Source organism: Leptonychotes weddellii, chromosome 10 (assembly GCF_054177405.1).
Source record: "Leptonychotes weddellii isolate Sample4059 chromosome 10, ASM5417740v2, whole genome shotgun sequence".
NCBI lineage: Eukaryota > Metazoa > Chordata > Mammalia > Carnivora > Phocidae > Leptonychotes > Leptonychotes weddellii.
Window position 1 is genome coordinate 107,109,718 of NC_138378.1, and position 8,614 is coordinate 107,118,331.

The 8,614-nt window shown below is 47.1% G+C and overlaps 2 long non-coding RNA genes across 3 annotated transcripts in view; both read left to right on the forward strand.

Annotated features, from left to right (window-relative positions):
* The window catches only part of LOC115938246 (uncharacterized), a 37,055-nt gene extending 34,059 nt beyond the window's left edge, over window positions 1–2,996 (forward strand). For both annotated transcript variants that reach the window (XR_014148918.1, XR_014148921.1), the window contains one exon: window positions 1,710–2,996. This is a non-coding gene — a long non-coding RNA (uncharacterized LOC115938246). The remainder of the gene's footprint in view (window positions 1–1,709) is intronic.
* Window positions 2,997–5,737: 2,741 nt separating this feature from the next.
* LOC145723724 (uncharacterized) lies at window positions 5,738–7,795 on the forward strand. Its single transcript, XR_014148980.1, has 3 exons — window positions 5,738–5,838; window positions 6,317–6,383; window positions 7,327–7,795. It is a non-coding gene; the product is annotated as an uncharacterized LOC145723724 (long non-coding RNA).
* Window positions 7,796–8,614: the final 819 nt, after the last annotated feature.

Consider the following 8,614-nt stretch of genomic DNA (forward strand, 5'->3'; position numbering starts at 1 on the left):
GGGCTTACTGCATTCCTAGCAAATCAGCAGGTGTCCCCTCGTGTGTCTGAGGACGCCCCTGCATGTGGGCTCAGGAGAGAGTCCCAATAACTCTTAAGTCTCTACTTGTCCACAGTGCTTTCTCTGCCCGTCTTATCCGTGCTGACAGCTTCTCCTTTATCTCTGAGGGTCTGGATCCCAAAGCTCCTTGACCACAGGGCTGTGCTTGAAGGGCTCTCTACTTCCTCACTAGGCCTCTGGTCTCACGCATCCTATCTGTATGGTCCAGACCCACACATTGGCTCAGGCTGATGGTTTTGGAGAAGGAAGAAGCAGGGCTCTCCCGGCAGAACACCAGCCTGTCAAGCAGCCGGTCACAGTGACATGAGCACAGAAGCAGGATGCACTGACCTTTTCCTCCCGGGTCGGACGGGACTCCAGGGGTGTCTGACTGATTGCAGACAGGCTCCAGGCTCCCATTAGGACGCACGCCTGGCATTTCCACCTGGAAACAGGTGACTTGGCACACCTGTTGTTCATCACCCAGGGTCTCTTCGCAGCCATTCAGCTGGCTCTGTAGGAAGATGAACTGTTTGTTCCTGAAAATCATGCCTCCTGAAGGCTCTGCTCTTAAAGTTCTTCTGTGAGATCCTATGCTTTTTCTACCTCAGGTGAGGTGCCCGAGGCCTCTGTCGTCCACCCCGTTATCGTCACGTTTCCTCCTGGCTTGTTCCATGTTGGTGGCAGGGAGCTGCGAGGGAAAGCTGGCTTGTTGGCTAAAAGGCTGGGGCAAGGGGCCTAAATTAATGAAGAGAAACTCAGTTGGGACAAATGTGAAGTTCTCCAGTTAGGCCTTGCCTCCTCAGAGGACTGCACGGTTCCATGCACACTTGCTATCTGTCTCTCCAAGTAGCTTCCAGGAGAGCCAGGACCATGTAGGTCAGTTTTGTTTATCACTGTGTCCCCAGCACCTAGTCGGATGCAAGGCATATAATAAGTGTGCCGTAAATAGTTGATTGATGAACAGTTTAGCAACATATGTAAGAAAGTCTTGACTCTAGGTGACTCTAAGCTCAATCTGAATAAGAAATATGACCTGTCATTCTCTGGTTGATGCTTGCTCAGAATGAGGGAGTGGACTGCCCCACTCTGCCTCCTCAAATGTTGTTGTTCTGGAGTTCTGAACGCGGTGCTGGGTTTAGAGCATACATAGCATGTTAACAAAAATGGCACATGCCCGGAAGAGACTCTGACTTGGAACCCTAGGCTTTGAGGAAGATAAACTCTGAGCCTTTCACTGGGGAAGGGAAGGCTTAGGGATACCTGCAAGCTTTCCACAGGTGTCCGAGGCATTGCCGTACTTAGAAGGATGGGACTCATCCTCTGTGCTTCAAGGGGGCTTCCTTGGAGGCAGTGATCTCTCCATCACTGGAGGTGTTACTAGAAGCTTCCCTTGGTGATCATGTAGGACGAGATGACATTTAAAGTTGTTTTTAGTCTGAAGTGCCCACATATCTATCATGATTTTGAAATGTTTTTGTTAGGCTGCTCTAACTGGCCTGGGGCAGGTCAGAAGAATAGGCTATTCCTATTTCTTCTTGATTCCTGAGGTAGTTTCTGGCCCTGTAAGGGTGTGTGTGTGTGTGTGTGTGTGTGTGTGTGTATTTGTGGTGGATTGGATTCTTGTTGGACAAATATTCACTCGATCTTCTCTCTCGCTTCCTCCATAGGCTGGCACATACTTAATTGCCTCACTCTCCTTGGGCATGGCCATGGAACCAGTGCACAGAAGTGGGAGTATGCCAAGGCCTTGAATGTCTGACTGCCCTCTGGCACTCCTGCCTCCTCCATGACATGAGCGTACCCTGGGTAGCCACAGCTCCAGAATGAAGAGACATGTGGAGAGCAGACCTGACCCAAGCACAGTTGAGTCCAGCCAACCTGCAGACCCTTGACTGAGAAGCAATAAATGTCTGCTGTAAGCCACTGAGATTTGGGGGTTATTTGTTACACAGCATTATCACAGAAAACCAGACTAACAAGTGTTCGTGGTGTTCTTTACAGAGAACTGCTCCAATCCTCAGGCCTTTTCACAGAGGGCTTCAGGTCTGAGACGCCTGATCAATGGCATGTCACTGAGGACCTAGGACTTCATAAACACTTCTCTCCCTCCTTTAGGCTCCTTTCCCTGGCCTCTTCTTCAAGTGTGTATGTCCCACATATACAGGACAATTAACCACATTTACAAAATTCCACCTCCTTGTCCTCCTCTACCAGCCACCTCTGCAGGCTCTCAGAACTGCCTGTCTCTGACAAGGGCTATTTCTGTTGTGGGAGGACCTCAGCTTTACGGGGAGGATGGAGAGGATGGAGCTCAGAGAGACGGAGGGGTGTCTGAAGCTGCAGCAGCAGGAGAAGGAGCCACCAGCAGGGCCCACTGGAAAGATCGGAGGAGGCATGCAGCTGAGTGCTCACACAACACGAGGATGTCGCAGACACAAACCAGGGTGTTCTCCGTGATGTCAGGTGAGCAGCGACTTAAGTGCCTCTACCTCCAATATACCCAGCACAGACACGCTGAAAGTGGCTTTTAAAATGCCTTTGACTCTTATCTCTCTTGCATCATGCTCTGAAATGAAATCTCAAACACTTTAGTGGGGTTTGATGCAGAGAACTGTAAGCAGATAGAGGTTCAGGCAGAAACAGAACAGGAGTCAAAAACTCATGAATGGGCTTGGAGAAGACAAATAAAATAGCAGAGACATTTATACGGGTCTCCCCTACCTCTCAGAACAAAACAATTATGAGATAAGAGAGGCATGGATGGGAGGAAATTCTTTCATTTTTCACATTGCAAGCTGGAGAGATCCAATAGCCTGTTTATGAAGAACAATAAAGAAGATACATGAACTCAGTAAAGAGGTTGTTACAAATATATTGGGTGGTTTTGAAAGGCCAGGATTTTCTCCCCGCTTTTGGATAAAGCTGTCAGCTAAGTATTAAAAGATTTTTTTTTCTTTGCTTTTTTTTTTTGTCTTTTGTTTTTTTTCCCCTAAAAGCAATAACAGGCACCAGCAGTTTGTTACAATTGGCAGAAAGAGTTATCACTTTTATTTAGGATTTGGAAATGCAATCAAAGAAGGGCAGATTGGAGCTTGAATTAAATGAAGCTTAAACAGCAAAGAGAAAAATTTCTGCTGGCCTTTTAAACAAACAAACACAAAAATTACAGCTCTTTGTTGTTAATTTGAGTTATAAAAAATTTGACACTCACACTTGGTATAATAGTGCCAAGCAGAATGGTTGCTACTTTTTTTGTGTTAAGTACTGAATGTTCTGATCACTTTTAAAAGTAAAAACCCATTGTGTTTGGAAACTCTTTAGTGGGACCTAACTTATTTTGTGGGAAATCACAGTGAAGACTCATTCTGTTGGTTTTAGAGGAAATTATTTCTTCCTAGGCTACTTTACAGAGACCAAAAAGTTGGGGGCATCACTTCTGCTTAGCTACCTTTTCACATTTGTTGTGTTTTGTAATTCCTGAATACCAAATGACCTCCTGAGGTTGTGGGATCTAGGACTTGCCCTCGCATAATTATTTCCATTTTGTTTTTGATTCATCCTGATCCAGAGAGTCTTTGTATTGTCTAGCAACTTCCTTGTCTGGATCACTGTTCTAAGAATCAGAAGAGAAGCATAAAGTTCCCCTGAGAAGATAAAAGAGATGTCACAGTGGTTGCTCCCCATCTCGGGCATTTTACCCATAGGTCTCTGGACTCATTCAAGATTCTTAAATTGCGGCAAGAGCAGCAGGCTGGTTTTAAAACCCAGAGTGAATTAGAAGTGAAGAGAGGTCCTTCTACGGGCAGGGATTGTGACTACCCGAGATGATAGTAGACTGTCTGGTAATAAGAGACAGAAATATTGCAAAACAGACACAAGCCCACAGAACCCAGCAGTTTGGCTCGATATAGAAAAGGGGTAAATACTTTCCCAAGTATGATGGTTAATTTTACGTGTCAACTTGATGAACTGTGGGGTGCTCATGTATGTGGTCAGACATTATTCTGGATGTGTTCTGGGCATGTGAAGGTTTGGGGATGAGATTAACATATGGATCAGTAGACTAAGTAAAGCAGATTGCCTTCTTCAACATTGGTGGGTCTCATCCAATCAGTTGAAGGCCCGAATAGGACAAAAAGTCCGACCTTCCCTTGAAGAAGGAGAAACTCTTTTCTTCCTGACTGTCTTTGAACTGGGACATTGACCTTCTCCTCCCTTTGGACTTGGACTCAGACTGGGACTTATACCATCTCCCCTCCTGTTTCTCTGGCTTTTGGGCTTGGAGTAGAACTACACCATTGGCTCTCCTGGGTCCCCAGCTTATCAATTTACAGATCTTGGGAATTAGCCTCTATAACTTCATGAGCCAGTTCCTTAATATTCCTTGTAATACCTCTGTCTCTATCCTTATCTTTCTCTCTTTCTATCATCCTGGTTCTGTCTGGAGAATCCAGGCTAACAAGCCAAGCCTTGCTTGGGTCTTGGGGCTCCCTGTGATTGCACTGACAATGCCCACCCTGTGTCATCAAGGGAAGGTACAGGGCTTATGTCCTCCCTGCCACACAAGTCTCAGATCAGCCGTCCCCTCCACTGGACTCTGCCCAGCACTGGGACCCATGTCTATCTGTCTGCTCAAGGTCATGGCTAATGGGTAGTTGCAGATTTGAGTGTCACTTGTATACTTCCAGAATACAAGCTCCAAGGGACTCTGAGCAGCTTGCTTTTTTGCTGCCTGCCTGGCCCACACGCAGTGAGTTGTCTCCCATGAACACTGTGGAATAAATGAATGTTCTCTATACCCTCCCACAATGGTATTGAATAGAAATAGCTGAAGAGTTTTTTAATGGCTAAGTTTTTTTTTTTTTTTAAAGTGCTAATGTTTAGAGAGAAAACTCTCAGGCTTTCCAAACATGCTTACCTTACCCCCCAGCACCCTTCCTCACCTGCCCCCACACTCCTTAGTACCCTTTAACGTGAGATGGTGCACAGGGCACTTTTGGTTCCAGCACACGATGTGGTACGAGGAAAGAATGCAAGTAGACTCTGATTTTCTCAATGAGACAATGCCACCATAAGGGTTATATTCCTTATTCATAATTTTTATAGAAGCACTTGATATTTAAATCTTGAAGTACAGGATTCAGAGCTACAGTTGAATTCTGCTTCTTCCAGAAGCTTTGGTACATTGGGCAAGTCCCCTAACCTCTGTAGGTCTGTTTCCTCATTAAAGAGGGGAAAATCCCTCCCTCACATGGCAGCTGTGAGGGTTAAACTCAGTAATGTATGGAAAGTACCTTGTGCATTACCTGGCACATAGTAAGTGCTCAATAAATTTTAATTCCCCTTTTCCATTCTCCTTTCTCCAATTCAATCAAGAATTATGATAGATGTGTTTCCTGTTCAGTGTAAAGCTTTTTAAAGTGCATATAAATCAATTAAATAGGGCAATGAGGTAATTGATCATGTAACATTTATTTAAGAGATCCTGGGGAGAGGGGGAGAAGATTAGGGGTTCATGGAAACCTCTAGACAGACCTGAGGAGAGGGCTGCTCAGATGGGGGTCCGGTACACGGCATGGGCTCTCACTACTATAAATTCTGTGAGAAAGGACAGGGTGGGCTTCAGGGCTGTGACTTATGGTTGACAGTTTATAGGTCAGAGAGTGACCCTGAGTGGTCCTTCTTGCCCCCCGTAGGTAAAAGCAAAATGATCAGAGGAGTCACAGAAATGGCCATCTGACCTGTCTTCTAAGTGCAAGATTTGTGAATTAGTTATCTCCACAATGAGTGTAGAAGGTAAACCAGATTTGACCCGACTGAAATTTCTCACCACTTGTCTGCTGTGAGGAGGGAGGCGTGTTTGCAGGCACCCTTCCCCTCTGGCTGTTTTGAAGCGTGAACTGGGGCTGGAGGTGGGGGGTGAGTGGGGGGGGCAGGATCCTTGAGGTTTTATTTGGATAACTTTAGGGAATGCCATTACCAGGAGGGAGGAGTGGGATGTGCCACAGACAAATGAAAAGAGAGATTGGGGTCAATAAGGAATGCTCATTCTGTGGCCAGGGAATGGCCTCCAATGTGATTCAGGTTCTAGGCAATCCTGAAAAATCCCTACACCATCTTTTTCCCTCGGGGAGGGCAGAGGGAATTCTGTTTGCTCATGCATAGTTCCTTGCTTCTCTGTACCCTGGTTGCCCCATGTTTTAGAGTGGAATTTGGAGGAGGCATTCCTCAGAAAGAGGAGTGTAATGTGAGGTTGTGTCTGCCATCCTTCCAGATCAGGCTCAAGGACTGTCCCTTCACGAAGCATCCCTTGCCTGCATCATCCTGTGCTCCATCCAGAGGTGAGGCGGGAGCTCTGGTGGGAGGGTAGGACTCTATCTCTCTGTAGTGTTTGAGTGTTGCAGGACAATTATCCCCCCATTCCTTGCATTTTTGCACATCTTGGGAGCAGAGGCACGGATGGCCTTTGTTTCTGAGTCTATCTTCTGGGATATTTGTGTAGCAAATAGCCTTGGAAGATACAGACTGGGTCTCCCTCTGCGGGTAAAGAACAGTAGCAGGTATTTTTACTGTCCAGTATAGTGAAGATAATGTCTCCCTCCAGGACAAAATTCAGGCAGGCTTATGCCCATTTAAAAAGGTTTGGTTTCCTAAGCTTGGATCCCCTCAGCAGTGAGGCAAACCCGCTCTGCATGCAGCATCTGCCTGGGCCCCCCCACACCACCCCCTGCCCCTGGAGTTTGGGCAGGCAAGAACAGCCAAAGCAAATCTGATGCTCATGCTGCTTGCTAAACCCTGAGGAACAGAGTGCTTTTTTTCTGGCCCGGAGTCTCATGCCTTCTACCTCCATCCAGGAAACTGGGACGGGCTAACTTGTTAGCATGTAAGCAGGGTACAACCTGGGACCCTCCACAGCTCTTGCTAGTGAATTTGTCACAGGAGACTAGTGTCTGTCCAGGGCTGGGAGCAAGGCTGTGTCCACTCATAGGAGGCCAGTGCCATGCCTGATAACAGTCTGGACAGCAACTTTCTCAGACAGCTCTTGTGCTCTCTCTCTTTCTCTCTCTTTCTCCCTCTTTCTCCTGGCCTCCCCTGAACCTCCCTCATTAGGATATTTTGCATCTCTGTACCTGGGGAGATGGCTGCAGGTTTTATCTTTCCCTCTCTTCCTGGGGAGAGATCTCTGGGTTCTAGCAAGCTCTGCAAGGAGCCATCCATGTCGAGGCTTTTGGCTTGACTTCTGCCCCCTCCCACTCTGCCGCCGCCCTCCCCTTTCTCCTGCAGGTGTATCCTGGTGCCTCTTCACCTTCTAATCCAGTCGTCCATGGTCCACTTGACCACACGTCTGGCAACACCTCTCGTTGGGTAATTTTCCCACTGTCGGGGAGAGAAGAATGCTCTGCCAGCTTGGAGGGCAGACTTGCTGGAGAAACTTGGGTGAGGCGTGTCCACAGTCCTCCCTGGGCTCTTCATAGTTTGCCTTGGGCGGCAGGAACTTGAGTGCCTGTCTTTGGGGTCAACTGCTGGGAGCCTCTGCTGGGCAGGGCCTGGGTCTGCTTATTCTGTGCACTCCCATCTGGCCCTCCCCCTCTGCCACCCGGTACCTACGTCTGTGTCTGGCATCCAGGGGGATGCACAGTGGCTCAGCCGAACAGCTGAAATTGAACCCGATTCAAAGCTGTTCTCTAATAGGCAGGTGGCACTGTCTCTCACTATTTCTTCTCTATTTGTACCCTACATCTTCATTCTTCAAGCTGTGTCGTGCTATAGTACCTTTATTAATCTGCTCTTGCTGTTGAAATTTACTACTCCTATGATTGTGATCGAGCAATAGACCAACTAGCCTTGGGGAGCATGCCCAGCCATGGGTCTGGTCATGATCATGCTACATAGAGCTCAGAGTCCACCTCTTTGGGATGCCAGGGGAGCAAGTGCAAGGAGCCAAACACAGTGACTCAGTGAGGTTCAAGGGGAGTGCTGCAGAGAGCTTAGCAGGCTGGGGAGGGCAGGAAAGGCTTCCCAGGAGAAGGAGGCTCGATGCATCCAGCCCTCAGCATTTGTCTGTAGCAGGCTGGGAATCCCAGAATTTGGCACCATATTTACTTCTTTAGGGAAGCAAGACTTAAAGTGGTTTTGCATAGATCTGCTTGCACCTTTTTCAGTGTCCAGAAAGATATTTTTGGGTCTTCCCCTCCCCTGAGCCCTTCCTCAGTCATCCCAAAGGACACACAATTGCATTTGCTTAGTTTTCTTTTTCTTTTTTTTTTTTCCCACAAGGAGTCATGCATTTCACTTGTTTTAGGTGATAAAAGATCCTCCCTCTTTAATGGATGAATGGAGTGGATTAAGGAATATAAAGAATTCTGGAGGCTTTCCGTCTAGACTATTCTTGCATCCCTCTTAGTATTCACTCATTTAACCTTTCCTTCATCCATCCCTCCATCCACTCATTCATTCATTTGTTCATTCATTCAATTGCCTCCGAGTATTACTTAATGAATCCCTACTCTGTGCTGGACTCCAGGCCAGGCCTTGTGCTGGGTGCTAGTAAATAGTGGCAAACAAAATTGGC